Below are 20,693 nucleotides of genomic sequence, written 5' to 3'. Positions count from 1 at the left end.
AAGGTGCGTGAAAGCAGTGAAGATTTTTGTGATCATAGCCCTAGCTATACCTCTTTATTAATAAAAATAGGAGCCTTAGAATGGAGTGAGATTGGATTTTGAATGCTGACTCAAAAGAATTTGACTCATTTTCAGTGCTAGTAAATACACATGATTAATTTATCCTATCTACAGGAAAGAGCTTTCAGCCTGTTTAAAGGGTCATGACTCATACCGCATCTGGATCTGAGAGGCAGTGTGGTCCAATGAATCGTTTGCTAGACTTGGACCTGGGAAATCTCGGTTCAAATCCCCTAGCTCAGGTCCAGACTTGTTGGGTGGCCCTGGGTAAGCTGCTTTCTGCGTCAATTCACCCATCTGTAAAACTGAACATTAGAGGTTGACATTGCTCTGTAGTTGGGAGGATGAATAAGTTGGTTAAAGAAGTCTTAAAATGAAAACTGTTTTAGAATATTATACAAGTATAATGCCCAAGTAGGCATTAATCTTATCACATGAAAGCAACCTAACTCTGCATGTGAGAATTTGGAAGATTCCCCCACCAACAAGGAAAGAAAGCTCAATCAAATACAGTGGTACCTCGGGTTAAGTACTTAATTTGTTCCGGAGGTCCGTTCTTAACCTGAAACTGTTCTTAACCTGAAGCACCACTTTAGCTAATGAGGCCTCCTGCTGCTGCCGCGTTGCCGGAGCACGATTTCTGTTCTCATCTTGAAGCAAAGTTCTTAACCAGAAGCACTATTTCTGGGTTAGCGGAGTATGTAACCTGAAGCGTATGTAACCTGAAGCATATGTAACCCGAGGTACCACTGTATGCAGTGAAGAAGTAACTGCTGACTGATCCATTCTTTATGTTCTTGTCTTTTTGCCCTTGCCATTTCCCCTTGATTTTTAGGGGAAACTGGCCTCTAAGAAGTGAAAATAAATAGGGGCAGAGGGGAGAATCAGCTAGCAGGTCTTCTTTCCCTTTCTTGCCCATTTGACCAGTCTTCTTTGCTTGTGTCAAGGGGAGCCTATAGAATTCTCAGCAGGCACAGCCAGTGCGGTGGTCTCACCTAGTGAGTGTTATATTTAGTGAGATGCAAACAGCACAGTATCTGCTTTGTGTGTGGAAGATCCCAGGTTCAGTCCCCAGCATCTCCAAGTAGGGCCAAGAGAGATCCCTGTCTGAGCTCAGATGGTAGAGCATGAGACTCTTAATTTCAGATCATGGGTTCAAGCCTGATGTGGAGCAAAAGATTCCTTCATTGCCAGGGGTTGAACTAGATGACCCTCATGGCCCCTTCCAACTCTAATAAAACCTTGGGAGTCACTGCCAGTAAGTCTCTACAATACTCAGCTAGATGGTATCAAGAACCTTCTTTCTCTCTCACCCCCATCACATCACCTTCTGCTAATTACGTTTGGAACAGAAGGAGCTGATTCAGAAACTCCGTGGTTAGAGGAAACCTGATGGATAAAAATTAGGGTTTTCCCTCCTTGTGGATGTGACATTGACCTTCTCTACCAAGAAGTTCTCAAGGGAAATTTAAGTGCAGTGCTGTGTGTACCTCCTCCTTTCAGCAATCTATATTATCTCCTTGGGAAATGTCTCACTAAAGTTGCCTAGGATTTTCTTCAAAACCTTGTGTGGATGTAAACAGCTTTTCTTTTGATAACCCCCTGCCTCCTTAAAAGCATGGCAAGTCTGCAGTACATCATGAATTCCCTTGGGATTCTTTCTCTTCTTTTGCCTAATTTATTGCCTGTGGCTCACATTTTTAAACACTGAATTCAACCTTTGTTTAAAATGTGGTTTGCTACCATCAATGATTCAAGTAGCAACAGCTTGGGCTTATCTTGAATTTCAGCTTTCTCAGAGGGCCATGCAGATGTTGGTATTACTGTCTCACATGAAGCAATATTTTACTGGAAAGGTTTAACTCTGTGAAATTGGATGCCACTTAAAAAGGCATCAACCTTTTTCGTGGCCCAGCGAGGGTATGAAGTTTACACCACGGTCACTTTTTTTTCCCCTTAAAAAAACCCCCTATTTTCTTTCAAACCTGTATGTTAGCATGTCATTCCACTTTAGAAAGATTTAGTTATTGTAATTTAAAGGGTATTTTAGAACCTGCATAGTGTACTTCTGTCGCAACTTAACACAGGTAACCATTGTTGGAGGAAACCTTTGCCTAAATGCCTAAAACAGTACTGCAAACAAGGGTTTGTTGTATTTATTTATTTACTTTATTAAGAGATTTTACGCTGTCCTTCACCAAAGAAAAGTCACAAGGAGTTTTACCAAAATAAAGCAAGACACCATATTCATAAATAATGCAACTGGCAAATAATAACCCATTAGCTTCTAAAAACCTGGTAGCGGGAGGTAGAGTTGGGTTTTTATTAGGCATCTAAAGAAATATAAGTTGTGGGTGAGGCACACTTCAGTGGGGACGTCATTCTGCTTTAGGCCTCAAGTGTCATACAAATTTCTTGCAGGTGAATGAAATAGGTTTACCGAAATCAACTGAAATATTTATCCAGCCACACCTGTGTCATGTATGGTAACTGGGTAAAACTCAGTCCCACAAAATGAAAAAATGCAAGCTAAGCTAGTAAATGTTACATCTGGGGTGGTAATTTGTACATTATAGACATTTCCCTGATTTATGCATGGTGCTATTGATTGGAAAATACAGCTTTGAATCTGCAAGCATTTGCACTGCAGAATTATCCAGTTTGAGGACTGATTTTCACTCTTTTGTTCCCAAATTTGCACTGTAAAGATTCCACCATAAAATATGGAGGAAGGGAAGTTTTTCAGTTTCTTTTCAGCAGTTTCCTAGTCCAAAGAGCAGCTAACCTAATCCTTGATACGCAATATAGTACCCAGTTATTTTGTACGTAAGTAAAAGAAGTCTTGAATGATGACTTACTATGGACAGTGAAAGGATCAGTTCACAAATGCAGCTTCTTACAGGGAATAGACATAATCTCTCCTTGGTCATTTGTTTACAATTACAAGAGTGAAATGTTAGTGACAATCTATTTGGTATCTGGATATAGGCAAAGTAGTTTACAGAAATCTACATACAGCCCATTTCACACTAACCTTCTGATGTACAATTACAGGTAGATGTACAATTACAGAGAGAAAAGTTGATGCTGTTTGTGTGTAGGTAGAACTGTCCATTTGTCCTGCAAACACTGGCTATCTCTACCCTACTATTATCAATTTCTGCAGCCTGTAATAATGGAAGGAAGTAATAGATGGAACAAGGAAGAATATTCATTGTTCTCCTTGATCCCATGACACAAGTAATCCTAAGTAAAGCCCCCTAGCACAATTGCATTCAGTATATACCCATTTTTTTTTTTGCTTTTGAAGCATTCAGGGCTCCTTTTTTAATGGAATGCTTACATGAATAAGAATGATGAAATGTGGGGGAAATTGAATACATTTTTCTCAGCTGACTGCCTCTCTAAATCAGTTCTAATTTATATGAGGAAAATATGTCCTTTATTGTATTTCTGAATCTGTTTTGGTGGGTCCGGCTTGCTTCCTTTGTCCTTACAAGTAGAATGTAAGTATTGCAGTAACTGTTTTCATTATGGTGAATTCCTCTGGTGTACATCATAGCACATTAGTTCATCCCTGCAGGGGCATTTCTGCCTAGCAAACCAAAGCACTCATTTTCTAATGATGCATTGGTCATGGGGTCACAGACAGAGCTACCAGGCACAGCACACTGAAGGATGCACAGGAGCTGCTTCTGTATATATTCTCCACAGAATTAGGTCTAGTCAACGCTGGGCAAGAAACTGGCTGGAGCAGGGAGAGTACTCAAGTATAGGGGGAAATGAAAGTTCAGTGCCAACATGGCAGCGTAGAAGAACATCCCACTGGTTTTTCTTTCTGATACTGAAAGGAGGAATGGCATTCCCGACTGATGACGTCTGCCCAGTTCTGTAGATAATGACCTTAATGAATGCCTGTGTGTCAAAGATTTGTCTTCTACTTTGGAGACACTTCTGTGCCCACATATTCTAAATGCTGAATATTTGAAAAGGTTGTACCCTTGTGTGGCAGCGGCCCAAAGGGCCACAGTAAATGTGATAATGGGTACCCCTGTAAATCCTTGAGTGTGCTTCTAATAGAGAAGTTATGGTAGCCCATGTGTTGTATTATCCCTACAGGTGTGCATTATCTTCACCCAGGGATGCAAATGGTCTTTGTAGTCAGCTCTGCAGGTCACATTTGTTTGCCATCACTGGAAATGCACAACTTTTATGTGTTGGGGAGGGGGGCTTCAAGGGAGATTGTGCAATGGATGTGCAGGTGTCGGGTCCCCACTTTGCAGCTGGATTGCATGGATCCAGGCCCCTGCTGATTAAAAAGGAGAAGGAAGAAGCAAGGCGGCAGATATCCAATTCCAGGTTCCCCAGCCTGCTGGATATTCCCTCTGCCAAAGGAGAAGAGAAAAGTGGACCCCTCAGTGTGGAAAAGACTTTCGAGGCCGAAGGTGGAGGTAAGAATAAAGCATAAGGTACAAATCCCTAAAGCATTCTGATGACATCCAAGGAAGATTGTGTTGTCTACAGGCCCGTCTTAAGCATACCCAGCGCCGTGGTGCAAAGATCCATCCGGCGCCCCCCTTTCCCCAGAGTTCTCAACCTTTTTTTGGGTGGAACCCCAAAGTTGTTGACATTTTTTTAGGAAAGGTTCCCCAGATTTGTCGACCTTTTGATCAATGTGGAAAATGAATCAACCCACAAAAAAGTCACTAAAAGTCAATGTATATCAAACATTTTCTCAATTGGAGCCACAGTTAATTTGCTTTCATCTTATTAACTCATACTGTATGCTTCAAATACCAGTTAAGAGATTTTGTGTACTATTGGTCAGATAACGTTGTTAACAGCAATAGAATTCACAACAACAAAAATGCTTGCCCCTAGCACATTTCACAGCTTCAACTGCTACAGACTGTCACTGAAAACAATGCATACTCCCAGCCTGTGAAAAGTAGTGGAGCTTAGCTATCAGACATTTTGAAAATGTAATAGGGCCACAATAAATGTGATAATGTGTACCTCTGTAAATCCTTGACTATGCTTCTAATATAGAAGTTATGGTAGCCTGTCAATTTATGAAACTGATGATTTTGCAAGCTGCCGTCTCCCCCCCCCCCAAATTGGGGCAGAAATACAGCTAATATGTGAATCATAAATAACATTGGACTCCTAACTCCTCATGTTTCTGAGTTTTACTGGCCTAAACTCAGGAGACAGGCTATTTTCTGGCTTACAACAGTCCTAGCAGGATAACACAAGGCACTGTTGGTGCTTTTCATGATATACTTTGGTAGGTTAATGCTTCAGAGGCAGGTTGACCCAGAGCCTACATTGCTATGTTCCTCTGTTCAACCCTCCTGATGAAGATAGGCATCACGGGAAAATATCAGACTAAGGCTGCAGTCTTACGTAAGCTTCCTAGGGAGTAAGTTCCACTGAGCATGGTGGGTCTTACTTCTGAATAAACGTGTAGGATTGATATCTGCAGTCCTGTGTGCACTTATGTAGGTATATGTCTCATTGAACGCATTGGAACTAACTTCGAAATTAAATAGATATACAGCAGTGGAGATTGGTCCATTATGGCAATTGCAGTACTGCCCCACCTGTCTTCTTCTGCATCCAGCCAGCCCCACCTGCCTGCCTGCTTACTTAGAGCCAGTCTAGGGGGTGGTACTTCCTCCTCCTGATTCTTGGTGTTGGACACTTGTGAAGCTCAGCAGAGACAAAACTGGAATTAGTTGGCTCTGACTGTCATTGGCTCTGACTCCCATCTATGGTTGGCTTCCCTGACCTCTACCCTACCAGTCCCAAGGGGAACCAGCCACCACTGACATACAAAGAAATATACATAAAGAATTGCACTGTAAAGCTTTCATATAGTAGTAACGTATTGTAAATGGGGAGGGGGTGATCTTCCATTTATGGTTTTAATTCCTCCCTATAGTGTGAGGCCACAGAGCTAGACCTGTACTGTCGTTTCTCTCTGTCTGGCTGCACCTAACTCGTGAGTGTTCTCTTGTCACCGTGTAATTTGGGTTTTTCTGTTTAATGTGCAGCATAGCATGCTTTCAATTACAGAAAGCAGCTAGAGGACGTAAGTTTTGGGTAAACCTTTCATGTCGTTTTTATTAAATATGATGTGATGGCTCTTGGATACTCATTATGTTTCACGTCAATATCATCAGATAATTTTCATACCGCAAACCTTTGATCACACTGTGGAAGTACTAAATGCATTGGACAGAATTTATTTTTCTGGTAAATTGCATTGCCACCAGCAATACAGCAGCTAACTATTTTCAATTATGTAAAATGGAACTCTGATTTAGAAAATGATTTATTGTAAAGGTTTTATTGAGAAACTAGTACAAAGAAAAATAATAAATTAGTTTGATACTCAACAAAGCCGCAAATTCCAATTTTTTTGGCAGAGGTGTTAAAATATGCCAGAACTAAACACAAAGAGATTGACAGCATCGTTGTCTTCTTCTCCCCCATCCCAAGTGACCATGGCCGTACCCCCCCCCCTCCATATCTTGTGAACAGCCTCTCAGGGGAATTTGCATAGCAGATAGTGGATGACCAGGTGGAATCCCAGTCCCAGTTCAGACAGCCGCTCCAGGAGAATACTATGCTCCTTGATATCAAGTGACTGAAAGATCAAGAACCAGGGTCACACTTCCCCATCTCTTTCACAAGAAAGGGTGGCCAAAGTCGTTTCTGTGGCAATGCCTGGTTAAGGAGCCTAATGTAGTAAGAAAAAAATCTGTTGGCTGCCAGAACACTCAAAGAACATCAAGCAAACTGATCTCTTTAGTGAAATTCTTTAAAGCAAGGAAAATGAAAAAAAGTAGATCTTTAAGTAGTAGTAGTAGTAATAATAATAATAATAATAATAATAATAATAATAATAATAATTTATTTATATCCCACCTATCTGGCTGGGTTTCCCCAGCCACTCCAGGCAGGTTCCAACAAAACATTAAAAATACAATAAAACAAATGTATTTTTCCTCATCCGGGAGGAGTGTAGGTTAAACTTCTTCAACCTCTGTGTTGTATTCTCTGACAAACATGTTTGGGACTACAACACACATCAGTGTGGCCATTTTGGTTGCTCACAATTTTCTAAGTCATGGATACCATTCGGCAAGGCACATGTAACACATTGGCCGTATGTTATTAGAAAGCCACTTGAATGTAACAGAGATATTCTGTTCATATGTTTAAAAATATAGTTCAGAGTTTCTGTTTGTATAAACTGGCACAGTTTATAATATCAAACTGTATTAAAAGGCTGCTAAACTATTCATAAGTACATGATACTGTCAATCTAATGTATATAAAGTAATCTCATAGGCGTAAGTATCTCATGGTTCTTTAATGTAAAGCATTAGGGCCATAAAACAATATACGGCAATAGAGACTGAATGGTGCAGAAATATTCAGAGTTCTCTGAAATACTGAATTTGGATCCTATCATAAAAAAAAAGAATGCTTCCTTCAGGCCCATGTGTTTTATTCTCTGGCAAACAGGTCAGGCCCATATGAATTTGAGTAGATTTCTCTCTGGAGAAAGTCTGTCATTGTTACTGCTCCTCACACGGGTAGGCTCACAAGGGTTACAATAAGGCTGTTCACCTGCTTAATTGACTAGAGGTAATGTGCTGTGAAATTACAGAGCTGTGAATGAGTTAACATGAAAGAAACTGAGCTACAACATCTGAGCCAGTTCCAGAGGTCCAAAATGAATGCTGTGTTAGCTGTGAAATATTTGCCATCCCAGTGGAAATGTATTCCTTTTGAAGGAGTGTCACCCTTCTTGAAGAGTAGAACCCAGCATTTTTTGTTTGAAAGCTGTTAAACAAAAAGGCCTGGAAATAAAATATTTGATTCACGTAGAAACCGGTATAATAATTTGTGGCGGTGGTGGTAATAAATTATATACCCATTAGCTAGTCACTCACTTAGAGAATTTGGGGGGAAATAATTAATCTCACATTAAAGGTTAAGTTACCTAATTTGCACTTTCTGAAATAAAATGCAAGCCAAAGCACAGCCATCCAAAATTCACACTTCACTGAATGAAGCAATGCAGTCTGCTAGGTTGGAACCAACCTTTCCATGAGCAAAGGAGGCCTTCCGCAAGTGGGAAGGCACCTTTAGATAGATATAATTCAATTTTAAGAGGCTACGATTCACCATGTTTTAAGAAATTCAAATTTTAATTTAACCCAGGTAATTTAAAAAAAGAAAAAAACTTACTGTTTTAAATTTTATTAACCCCTTTCCCCATTTTTCTTATGCTTTCTATGCTGGGTATGGGTGTTAGACTACTTTTCACAGGGTAAATGAGGCAAATGCATTATTGATGTAGTTCTTGATCATATTTAGTTCTGTCTCTTTAACTGTTTTACTAAATGAAAGGTGGAGATATATCACCATATAAGTAGAGTTGCACTTACAGTGATCATCAGATTGTCCCAAATACAATCTGGCAAGGTCTGGAGAGACAGGAAACCTATGGCAATCCCCTTGATCTGCTAGTGCAATTTCTAATTGAAAGAAAGAAAACTGTTTATTCATTACAACTGATGCCAATCAAACAGTGAAATACATAGGAGACGTTGAAATATCAGCTGTATGACTCAGGTGGCTTTTAAAGCACTTGAAGCTCCCTGCTGGAGTATTGGCAAAAAAATAATGCAACATCAAATCATATTATTAAAATACCTGTGTTATCAATATTTTGAATCTGTCTCAGTTAGTGAAGGCAGTTCACAGTAAATACTCTTATTTCTTCTATTAATCCATCTGTGATGCTAATCTCCCTTTCTTTCTTTCTTTCTTTGTTAAATGCCCCTTGGCAAATCAAGAAAGTGGGTAGCTGTGGGTTCTGCCATGATCATGTCAAGTTATAGATGTGAGAATTTAGAGATCCCTGGTATCTAAATGTAGCAAGGTTTCCAGAACATCTAAGCACAAAACCAGACAAAAATGTCACAGGAGTGTCCACATTTAATTTTTGGCAAGCTGTTATGACACTGCATTTTTTCTAGTTGCTGCTGAATTTGGCATTCTGCTAAGCAGATGACCTGTATTATTGAATACTTCCATTGCCTCATGTTTTCTGCTTCCAACTTGAGTGAATGAATTAAAATGGGAGGATAAGGTCTGTATTGTTACTTATGCAGAAAGCTGGGTTAACTCTTTTCTGGCTAACCATGTTTTTATGGAAAGCATCTGAAACTATAGTCACATGAAACATAAACTAAAAAGTGGTCCTATACCTTTTAGGCTATACCTGTAGGCTACCCTTTTATGAATAAGCATGGAACCTAAGCAGGGTAGCAAAAGTCACCAATATTTGAAATGGAACTTCAGCTAACAAAAAGAAGTTTTAAAAACAGGTGACACTGTGCCATTTTAAACAAGCAATGTTTTGTTCTTTCCCAAACAGCAGTTTTCTTTCCATTACTTCAGCAAAAACATTTAGGCATGTTTAATCTTAGGAAACCTTTCACAGTGCCTCATGTACCTGTTTCACTGCTTTGAATAAAGTACTAGGGTTTAAATTTTGCAGAAATAAATCTCACAGACTCACGGTGAAAAGACTGAAGCATACAAATTATTCTTGTTGTCTAGTCTTTCAAAACATAGGGTGAGGAACCTAGAGCCCCCCAGGTGTTGTTGAACTCCAGCCCCAGCCAGCAGTCAGGGACAATGAGAGCTGTTGCCCAACATCTGGGGTATGTATGTCCCATTTTAAAAGGATACTGTCTTAGCTGAGTGTCTTAGGTGTGCTTGTTTTTTTCAAAAATAATAATTTTTGTTGTGAAAAGATTGGTTCTTGCTAGAAGTTGCCAGATCAAAATTTCTGTGGTACAGGGATACTTATGGCAGCATTTCCCAACCTTGGGCCTCCAGCTGTTTTTGGACTACAATTCCCATCATCCTTGGCTAGCAAGACCAGTGGTCAGGGATGATGGGAATTGTAGTTCAAAAACGGCTGGAGGCCCAAGGTTGGGAAACACTGACTTATGGAATGATGATGCTCTGTAGCAAAGCACAGCCATTTGATACATAGGTCTAAAATGTTTCCATACACTAATATTAACTTCAGAGGCTGTTTTCTCAGTATCTCTTATATCTCATTCTCTCAGGTTGAGGGCAGAAGGCCTTTTCACTTGCAAGGGCTTTGGAAGATCCTACTCTGAGAGACTTTACTGCACTAGGTGGATATGGATACTTCAGGCTTTATTTTCTTAGGGTTTTTCTTGGGCTTTTCAATATAATTTAAACTGCTTTTACCCTCAGTGGGCTTGGGAATTTTTTCTGTATCTGTTTTTTTTTTATGTCATATGATTTGGAAGCAATAGCACTGAAGAGCAGGGTATGCATTTTTTAAAATGAGTAAAGTTGTGTCAATAAGTCAGATGTTGTCTTTTATCTGTCCTGAATCTTCCAACATTCAGCTTCATGTCCACGAGTCAAAAGAAAAAAAATTCCTTCAAGTAGCACCTTAAAGACCAACTAAGTTAGTTCTTGGTATGAGCTTTCGTGTGCATGCACACTTCTTCAGATACACAGCGTTCATGCAAACGAAAGCTCATACCAAGAACTAACTTAGTTGGTCTTTAAGGTGCTACTTGAAGGAATTTTTTTTCTTTTGACTATGGCAGACCAACACGGCTACCTATCTGTAAATGTCCACGAGTTCTAGTGTTATGAGAGAGCCAGAAAAATTCCTGTATCCACTTTCTCCATGCCATGCATACTTTTATAATTTTATTTCATGTCACCTCTTAAATGTATTATTACATAAAATTTGCACGTATTTTAGGGCACACTTGTATCCACTTGTACCTTCAGAAAGTAACATTGGAAATCCATAAGTTTCAAAGTTAGCTCTTTGAAGCAAACAAACAATACCAAAAGGAAAATCTTGGGAAATCAAAAGTGCAGTTGATTCCACAAATCAACAAGAGTCGCTGAGTTGATTCAATATGATATAGTTAAAAGGCTAAGGTCTGACTTACTGTTTGCCCAGGTTTTAGAAATGACCCTTGACAGCTCTTTTGTTGTTGTTTTTGTTTCAATTTCCCCCCATTTGTTGGTTTGGTGATCATGATACAGTGCTGAATATGATACAGTGCTGAATACCATCTCCTGAAGCAGTCTCAGGAATGTGTGGGACACACTATTTATGTTACATTCTGAGCCACAGATCTGAGATAGGAGCACTGTTTTCCTAGGTTGGGCTAGAATATTTTGGCTGCTACCATACTTTTAATTGTCTAATTGTGGCGGAAGTCATTGAAGTGGCCATCTCTAATCCTTACCCTAACTACTGACCCACCTAGGAATGTGGCTTTGATAAGATTCTCCCAAGTGCTGCAATGACCTATAAAATCAGCAAAGTGAAAGCCAGGCAATAAATGAAACAAAGAATGGACTTTATTTCTTTTTTTGTACAGCCAAGGCATTGTTGTTTGGACAACTGAATAAAAGAAGATCATGACATGGAAGCAATCAATAGTTCTCTGATAACAGACCATTTCCTTTCTTCCGGATTTAGCATTGTCCTTACTTTTGTGCTGCTATTCAAACATTCACAATGACAGTCCAATAAAGAGTTTGGTTTATAGGAAACACTCATTTTCCAGGTGAACAGTTTGTATCTATGTGTGAGGCAAAAATTAGCCATTCAGTTTCCCCCTGTAGCTTGACAAATGTTACAAAGTTATCTCTTGTACAAGGCATTATTTAATGTTGTACAAATCTTATTTTTATTTTAGTTAAAGTTTTGAACAGGAAGGGCGTTTTGAATGCACGTTTTCCAAAATCATTAGTTCTTTAAACTTAACATTTGATTTTAATTTCTTAGATTTCTTTCTGAACGACAACATTTGTTATTAGATTCACTTTCTATAAATTTGCATAGTTTTTGTGTTGTACTCAGTGAACAGTTTCTTCCTTTTTTCAGTTCTGCACTGCAAAAATGAAATTAAAAGGGTAAAGGTAAAGGGACCCCTGACTATTAGGTCCAGTCATGACCGACTCTGGGGTTGCGGCGCTCATCTCACTTTATTGGCCGAGGGAGCCGGCTTTTGTCCACAGACAACTTCCGGGTCATGTGGCCAGCATGACTAAGCCGCTTCTGGCGAACCAGAGCAGCGCACAGAAACGCCGTTTACCTTCCCGCGGGAGTGGTACCTATTTATCTACTTGCACTTTGACGTGCTTTCGAACTGCTAGGTTGGCAGGAGCTGGGACCGAACAACGGGAGCTCACCATTAAATGAAATTAGCATTGTGAAGTTGAACTCATGACTTGAGTTTTACATTGAAAATGAAAAAGGTAGCCACACAATGCATATTTATTGATGAGTGGCTATGTATGTTTTAACAGCAGTAGCAATAATACAGTAGTAATAAATTAATGTTTTTAAAAAATACAATTTCAAATGTTAAATATATATTTTTTTAAGTTTCACTTGGTTTAGACTTTTTTGGTAGACTTTAATTTTAAGATGTTTCATTTTTATCATGAAACTGAAACCAAGCCAACTCTCCTGATAAAATGGCCTCATAAAGTTGCAATCCTGTACCTACTTACCTGAGAGTAAGCCCCATTGAACTCAGTGGGACTTACCTCTGAGTAGGCATACATAGGATTATACTGCTAATGTCTGTATCGTCATGTTGCATGCATCCTATAGCTCAAGTCCATGCATTACTTTGCTGAAAATTGAAGAGCAGCATGGCAGTAGCAGTTTGCTGCCATGCCGTGAATTAAATTGCTGTCAGGTTTTATATTTCTTGAGTGTTAAAATGGATAGCTCATTATTGCCTGTTGAATGAGAGAGATGAAAAGTAAAGGGAAGAAAGTAGTTTTTCCAGAATAATTTAATCCCATATGCAGCCCTCGCCAATAACAGAAAATTAATCAAGCAGTGTAAGCCCTAACTGTAATAATATCCCCCGTGCCCTACTTTTGACAGTCTGCATTGGTAGCCGGAATGACAACTAGGACATTTGAAAGCAAAATATTAAGCCATGTATTGCCATTGCTGAATTTATGAACATTTGGCAATTCCTTGGGGTTTTGTGCAGTTGAATTCTGGTAGAGGGCGGAGGTGTATTCGTATTCCTTCAGCCTTCTTTCCAACGATTCTGGAACATTGAGATTGATTCCCCAGATTTATAAACATTACTTGCCATAGAAGCAATTTTGTTGTCAAAATTAATAGGAGCCAAAACTGGAGCGGCTATGACTTATACAGAACACCTGGCACATGGGAGTGATGCTGAGATCCAGCTCTTAATTCCTAGTTAATAACGTGCTGCATGTTTCAGGGAGAGGTTTTGTGGGAGAGGATATTCATTCATTCCAGTGCTCAGTTCTAAATGACTTATCTTAGCTTTCAACTGTGAAGACCGTGGTCTAGTTTGTCTGAATTAGTTTCCTGTCTTAGCCACTGCAATTATCAAATGTAAGCCTCTACGTGCTGGCTAGGGCTTCAGTGTGTGCTCTCCATACCCCCCCCCCCCGCCACATCTATAACTGTGTATATCATTTCTAGGACCTTTGTGAAGGACTGCCCAGATTTCTGTAAACTGCGAACCAGAATTAACAGAGGGTGGGGGAGTATGGGAGAAAGTGTGGAGACTGAGACAAGTCCACCAAAATGTAAAGCCAGATAAGTTACAGAAGGTAGGAAACAGAAGTGGCCCCTACACTCTACTCAGATAAATTGTCCAGTTAGAGAAAATCTGGGTGAAGGTGCAACAAAATGTCACTTAAAAGGAAAGCTGCAACTGGCTTAGAGTACCAGCCCCCTATACTTAGGAACATAGGAATCTGCCTTATATTTGTTCGGACCATTGGCCTGACTCACCTAGCTCCATCTAGTTCAGTATTGCCTATATTGTCTGGTAGTGGCTCTCCAGAATTTTAGCCTCCCAGTCCTACCTTGAGATGCCAGGGATTGAACCTGGGACCTTCTCTAAACAAGGCATATGCTCTGCCCCTGAGCCATGGGCTCTCTCCCTTCATCATCATCATCATCATTTTCATTTTTAATTTGTATACCGCCTTTCTCAAGGCTGTTTACAAGCTGAAGAAACAAAAAATGTACATCTTATAATCTAGTGCAATACAAAAATGTGATAATAAAACATAACTTTAAAATAGGCAACCTCCATCAAAAAAGTAACATTCAACAATCATTAGAATAGTATAAAATAATAATATCATCATATAAAAGTTAAACAGAAATCCACTCAGCAGTTACAATAATATCTAAACTATAATCAATAAAACAATGGCAAGCCACAGTACATAATACAATACACATTGAGAAGCAGAGGGTGGAGCAAGGCAGGTCGAAGGAGGCCTTGCCTGATGGAGACTCTCCCCTCACAGTTCTTCCTCCAGGAACAGCTCAGGCAGGTGGTAGGAGAGATACCAATAAGGTAACTTCTTTATTAAACATGTCATTTTTTTTATTGACAGCAGTGTTAAGGAGGGAAGCAGGGGAAGCTTGCCCCCCGCCAACCCCCAAAACACAGGCAAGTGAAGGGTGCTAAAGAACAGATTCCAATAGTGTAGATATAAATCCATGCCATTGCAAACAAAAATGTGCATTAGTGATGGAGGCTAAGATTTTCTTGACACGTAGAGGGATGGTAAAAGTAACACACTGAGGTTCATTCTGTTTTGAATGTTTATTCTTTAGAAAAAAAGTAGACTCTGCAAATCCAGCACACTTAGCATGGTACAGATCAAATAACAGACTAAGGAGAAAATACTGTTAATGTTAATGCTCTGACAAGAGGTATATTTGTCCTTCAGAATTTTTATTTGCTGTGGTATTATCAGCAGGCTTTTGTACATTTTCCTTGGGGGATCTTATTATTTCCTTAAGTCATAGCAAGGTCATCCATTACACAAACACACACACATATTGTCTCTCTCATACCAATTATGATACAACGGTCAGCCTGGGGAAATATAGCTTGCTAGTCTAAAGCAATGAAATGGAAGAGCCCAGTATCTCTTTAAAATGTTTATACCAAGATACAAATGAATGGGTCAGAGTAGGAGAATAGTCTGATACGTTTTGACTAAACCCTTCGAGTGTGGCTAATATGATAGCTTAGGAAAGATGCAAGATAAAAATGAAAGCAAAAGTGATCCATCCTGTGCTTCTGTATTTTTCTATATTTAGCCCAGAAAGAAGGATTTCAAGGGATATAAAGAGCAAGGCAAATAACCAGTTTAAAAATTGCTACTGAAAATGTCATAGAGCCTTTACTGCAGATTTTCAAAATACATTAATTTACATGGCATTAGGAAATGTGTGGTTTGTACATTTATTCCATGCACTAAGTGTAAAAACAATTGTAGACATGCTGCTTTAACTTGTAAAAGCCAATCATGCTATCATTTACACTGACCACTAAAGCAGATTGACTTGATGCAATAATTTTGGAATAATCGTTCTTGAAAACAAATGGTGTGGTTAAGAGAATGCCATGATGGAAAAGCAAGTTCACTGAGTAGCTCAGGACAATCATTGGCTCATTTGTGTATGTTGTTCCCTATATCTGGAATAACCTCCTGCAGCTGAAACCACCTTTCTCTACCCTTACACCTTTCTCTACTCTACTCAAACATCACTACTTTTGATAAAACCCTTCCCTGGACCACTGTAGCATCAGATGGTTTGCATTTTCTCTTGCCAGTTCATCGTTGCCTGCTTTGATTCGGAATGGTGTCAGTGATTTGAAGTATGGAGCAAAGAGGAGGAACTTGTGCCTCTCCAACTCCCATCAGCCCCAGCCAGCATGGCCAGTGGTCAGGGATGCCATCATCTACTTCATGTCCTTTTTGTCAGCCCCACCACTTCCATGGCAGAGCTGTCACAATTACCTACTACTAGAAGTCATCTTAGCTTAAGTTTCTTTCAACGTATGTGTTCAGGCTTGAAAAGGAAGCTTGTCAGTGAATGTCCAAAATATAAAACTTGCAAATCTATGAAAAGTAGAATTAAAATAATAAAACATTTAATATTTATCTGCTATGAACTGTAAAATATTCTGCATGAGTTTATATTGCTGGATTTTCTTATCTAGTTTTTTTTTTTACCCTCTCTGCAGAAATGCAAGCTGATAAATATGTATTTCAAGCGTAAGCAATATGTTTGTGTTTCAACAGGATAAATCTTTAAAAGGACAGACCTTAGAATTTATAGCATTATTTGCATTAAATGGCCACTCCATGAGATTAATATGCTACTTTAATTACAAAAAATGAAAAGTTCTTAAAATTCCACGGTAAGGACAGTTTCTTTAGTTTTTATGACCATCTTCATTGTGGCAGAAATGACATAGGATTTAGTAAGTGCTTTTAGGAATCTCCATGTGGAAAATACTGCAGTTGCCATGACAGAATCAAACAATACAGTGCATTTTAATGACATCCTCTGCATAGAATGTAGTATCTCAGTAAAGCGTAAAACCATAAATGTCACATTTTCCCTTCACAAACAATTGGGAATCAATAAATCTTTACTGAAAATGAAACACAGCACCCTTAGTGGTGAAAGAAAAGTGCGGCATAATAACGATACAGCAGCATAAAACTATTATATGGCTAACATATTTCTGGCAGTGGGTATTTCCCGCTGGGCTTTTAAAGTAATATCTCCCTCTCTGCCCCCTCCTCCATTTTGTTTACAATGTTGTAGAATAGACGGCATGCATTAAGCATGTTTTAATCCCCCCCCCCTTTCTAACATAGACAGAAGGCACCAGATAAAATGTTAAGGCCTATGTTTTGAATACATTGCCCATTTTGGGTAAGAGGTCATTCATAAAGCATTCCTGTTTGATAGGTAATTTTTTTTTGTAGAAAACTGAGCTTATTTTGTGATGAGCTTGTACAGGAGTTGAGAACCTCAGGCCCAGGTCTGGATTCCTGGGCTACAGAGCAGTGTGTGTGTGTGTAGATTGATATAGAAGTAAAGTAATACCGTCAGTGTTGTTACACCTGTTGTACACATATTTTTAATGTGTCAAGAACACACGCTTTTGTGAATATAAACTAGGTATTATCCAGGGCCCTGAAAACCAAGGCTGGCTATTTAAAAATTGTGTAAGAAGTCTACCCATACTATGTTGGTTATTTTATTTTTTTATTTTTTGTAGCTATGCTTCCAGGGCAGGTTAAAAAATATTGCCATTAAAATAAGTACAATCTGTTTCAAAACTGGAAATTAAATTTTCAAAAGCAGGTATCAGAATAGCAAAACAAGCAGAGACCAGTGCACAGCAATGCCGGAGGAGGGAAGGTATATCCTCAACCAAAGGCCTGGTTAAAGAGATGCATCTTGAACAATCATCAAAAAGACACACCTCAAAAGAGTGAATTCCACAATCTGGGGGGCCATCACAAGAAAGCCCCTCTCACATGCCACCAGCCCGTAAACTACAGATAGCTACAGCGCTACCAATCTTTTAATGACAGTTCCACACATTATACAACAGCAGACCTGTTATACAGTTGGAGCCATAGCCTATCCAACTGCTGGGAAATGGTTTGCAAACATTTTGTTTTAAGGGGAAATGTAAAGCATCTCATGTACACACTAGAAATGTGAGAATCATCCAATAAGCGCAGCTGCAGTCGGCTATCAGATTCAGACAGGCTATTGCATACTGGGGGCAGCTGCCTGCTTGAGTCTTCCACTCTCCATCCCCCATTTTATTAGATGCCATATATGCTCCCAACCTGCTGCATTGCATTGATAAGCTTGGCTCATATCACTGGTGAGTTCAGAATCCCATGAAACCCCATTTGTTTAGCACCCAATTTGCAGAACCAGAATTACTGTGGATCCCCAACATCCTCTGGGCAATCTAAACATTGAGATGAATTTATCTCAGTTAAAAGGAAGTAGATGGTGTGCTGGATTCACAGCATTCATTCCCAGTTTTAGGATTCTCTTCTCTTTTTTTAAAAACCAAATGGAAACATTTTGGCTAACCTAGGTAGCCTTGCTCATTTCACATCTAATTGAAAAGAAAACATCTGAAGGGCTGCTAGCTAAGAAAAGAAAAATGACAACACAGGAGATTCTGATCACATAATTTTCTATGTTATATCTTGCTTAGCTCTCAAATAGGAATCAGTGGCTTCTGACTCCTACAGAATCACTATGCCATTCTGGTATTTCATTGGAAAACCTAAGTAGCCAGACTCACTATGAAGGGGGTATTGGCAGAGCTAGGAGGCTTCCTCAAGCATCTGATTTTGGATTTCATGAAAGTTAGCAATTTAATTTGTTGTTCTATTTTTACTACCAGGAGGAGGCAGTTGTGAGATATTATGTCTTGGGTACTGTTCTCCGAATCCCCGCGGCGGGGTGCGCTCCCGTTGCTTGGTCCCAGCACCTGCCAACCTAGCAGTTTGAAAGCACCCCCGGGTGCAAGTAGATAAATAGGGACCGCTTACCAGCGGGAAGGTAAACGGCGTTTCCGTGTGCAGCTCTGGCTCGCCAGAGCAGCGATGTCACGCTGGCCACGTGACCCGGAAGTGTCTCCGGACAGCGCTGGCCCCTGGCCTCTTAAGTGAGATGGGCGCACAACCCCAGAGTCTGGCAAGACTGGCCCGTACGGGCAGGGGTACCTTTACCTTTACCTTTACTGTTCTCCTTAACTGGGGAATGTAGGGAGAAAGTGCCATTTACTTTCCACCTCCAGCATCAAAAAGTCTTAGGCCAGCCATGGGAAAGAGATTGCCCAATTTACTCCTCCCTACCAGCTCCACTTGCCTTCCCCTCCTTCCCATCTTGTCCCCTCCAGACTTCTCCACCTCCAGTATCCCTTCTATGTAAGCCATGGGTGGGGCACCTATGGCCATCAAGATGTCGTTGGGTTGCAAACTCCCATCTTCCTCAACCAGAGGGACCCTCTGGAACAGCATGGAAGGTGTCACAGGAAGAATCTGAGGGATGTGCCTTGTCTCCTCTTACGATGCCTCAACTGGATCTGACACTGTTCTGCAAGGAGGATGGCAGCAATGCATCTCAGCCTGTGTTTTGAAGCCAGAAAGACATGCCATCAGCCAGTGAGCTAAACATGTGCTTACACCATGTCGATTCATCAGAGCATTGGCAGGAAAAAATGTAATGGGAAGAAACACTGTTCTGTAATGAAAAGCATCTCCTAATAATTTTTCAGCACATCTAGCTGTAAACAGCATTGCTGCTTCAGGATGTATGGCAGGGTGCCGAAAATGAAACTGCTTTTTTTTTAATGTGTAACAGGAAAATTTAGAAATCTATCCAAGTTTGCTAAGGTCATCTGCATGAGATGCCTACCACACACTAACCATGATCCTTGACTGGATGCTGTGCCAGCACAGAAATCACTCGAATCATCTATGGTACACAAAGTCCAGGGTGATTCTTGGACATGTCTCTTTTGTGCTGGTTTAGTGGGTGGAACAGAAAAAGACCAGGAGTGACTTGGGATGCTTTTGCCTCCAGCACAAGAGACTGGCAGTTGCTATGGGCTTGTTACATTTCCTCCTTAGCAGCTGGTGACCTCACAAATGTTCCTACCTTGTTCTTTCATGCCTTATGTATAAGATAAAAAGGTTTATAAGTGCAGCTATTTACTGAAATCTGCTGATGTCATTTTTTGAACAGATTGTTTCAATGCACAAACAATGACCCAAGTGTTGTATAATGGTGAATTAATGTTCAGTTTTTGGCTCTCGTCTCCCTGTAAAGCCTGTTAATTTCAAATAATTTGTGTGTGTTTTTACTTGTACTAAAGGGTAGAAAGTGCTGAAGTGGGGGGGAGAATCATTATTAGATTTTGGCCCCTTCCCATTTATACCGACTGAATGGTAGCAATTTTGAAAGTATTTCAATATGTTCTTTGATATTCAAATTGATCTTTACATCATATGTTATTAGAGACACTGCTGCCACTTCTGTACTTAAAGGTTTATTAGCACGTTGGAACTCATTTTCCAAAATGTATTATTATTGGCTGTGAAAAACCTCTTTGTATTAGGTTCTAGCACATGCCATATTTGACTGAGGAGCAAATCTTTCTTGAAAGAATGCTGATGGGGGAGAAATTAGGCAATTAAAATGAATAGAGCTGTAAAGCAATCCAGTCTCACATACGCGTTCCCTTGCTTTTTGTTTCTGTAGCTTAAAAGGGGGATAAAATAGAACCAATTACGCTGCTAGAATTTGTATGAGAGAGAGTGCTCCAAATTTCACTACTCTGAAAATAAAATAAAACCAGTCTATAAGAATGATTTCTGCCCTGTTAGCCCACAAAGTTAAGTAACTTGCAAATTATAAAGGTAAAGGTAAAGGTACCCCTGCCCGTACGGGCCAGTCTTGACAGACTCTGGGGTTGTGCGCCCATCTCACTCAAGAGGCCAGGGGCCAGCGCTGTCCGGAGACACTTCCGGGTCACGTGGCCAGCGTGACATCGCTGCTCTGGCGAGCCAGAGCCGCACACGGAAACGCCGTTTACCTTCCCGCTGGTAAGCGGTCCCTATTTATCTACTTGCACCCGGAGGTGCTTTCGAACTGCTAGGTT

The 20,693-nt window shown here is 40.0% G+C and overlaps 1 protein-coding gene and 1 long non-coding RNA gene across 9 annotated transcripts in view; both read left to right on the top strand.

The window, feature by feature from the left end:
* The window catches only part of LOC310827398, a 793,036-nt gene that overhangs the window by 736,198 nt on the left and 36,145 nt on the right, over nt 1–20,693 (top strand). The window lies entirely within an intron of this gene.
* Nucleotides 1–20,693, top strand: part of XRCC4 (X-ray repair cross complementing 4) — a 109,380-nt gene that overhangs the window by 67,436 nt on the left and 21,251 nt on the right. For 2 of the 8 annotated variants that reach the window (XR_014556291.1, XR_014556292.1), the window contains one exon: nt 4,344–4,511. The exons of the other annotated variants lie outside the window; for them this stretch is intronic. The gene's annotated coding sequence lies outside the window, so the exon portion shown is untranslated. The remainder of the gene's footprint in view (nt 1–4,343; nt 4,512–20,693) is intronic. 8 annotated transcript variants of the gene reach the window in all.

The sequence above is a fragment of the Podarcis gaigeae genome (genome assembly GCF_964106915.1).
Source record: "Podarcis gaigeae genome assembly, chromosome: 11".
NCBI classification, from domain to species: Eukaryota; Metazoa; Chordata; class Lepidosauria; order Squamata; family Lacertidae; genus Podarcis; species Podarcis gaigeae.
This window is presented reverse-complemented; position numbering and strand designations above follow the sequence as displayed.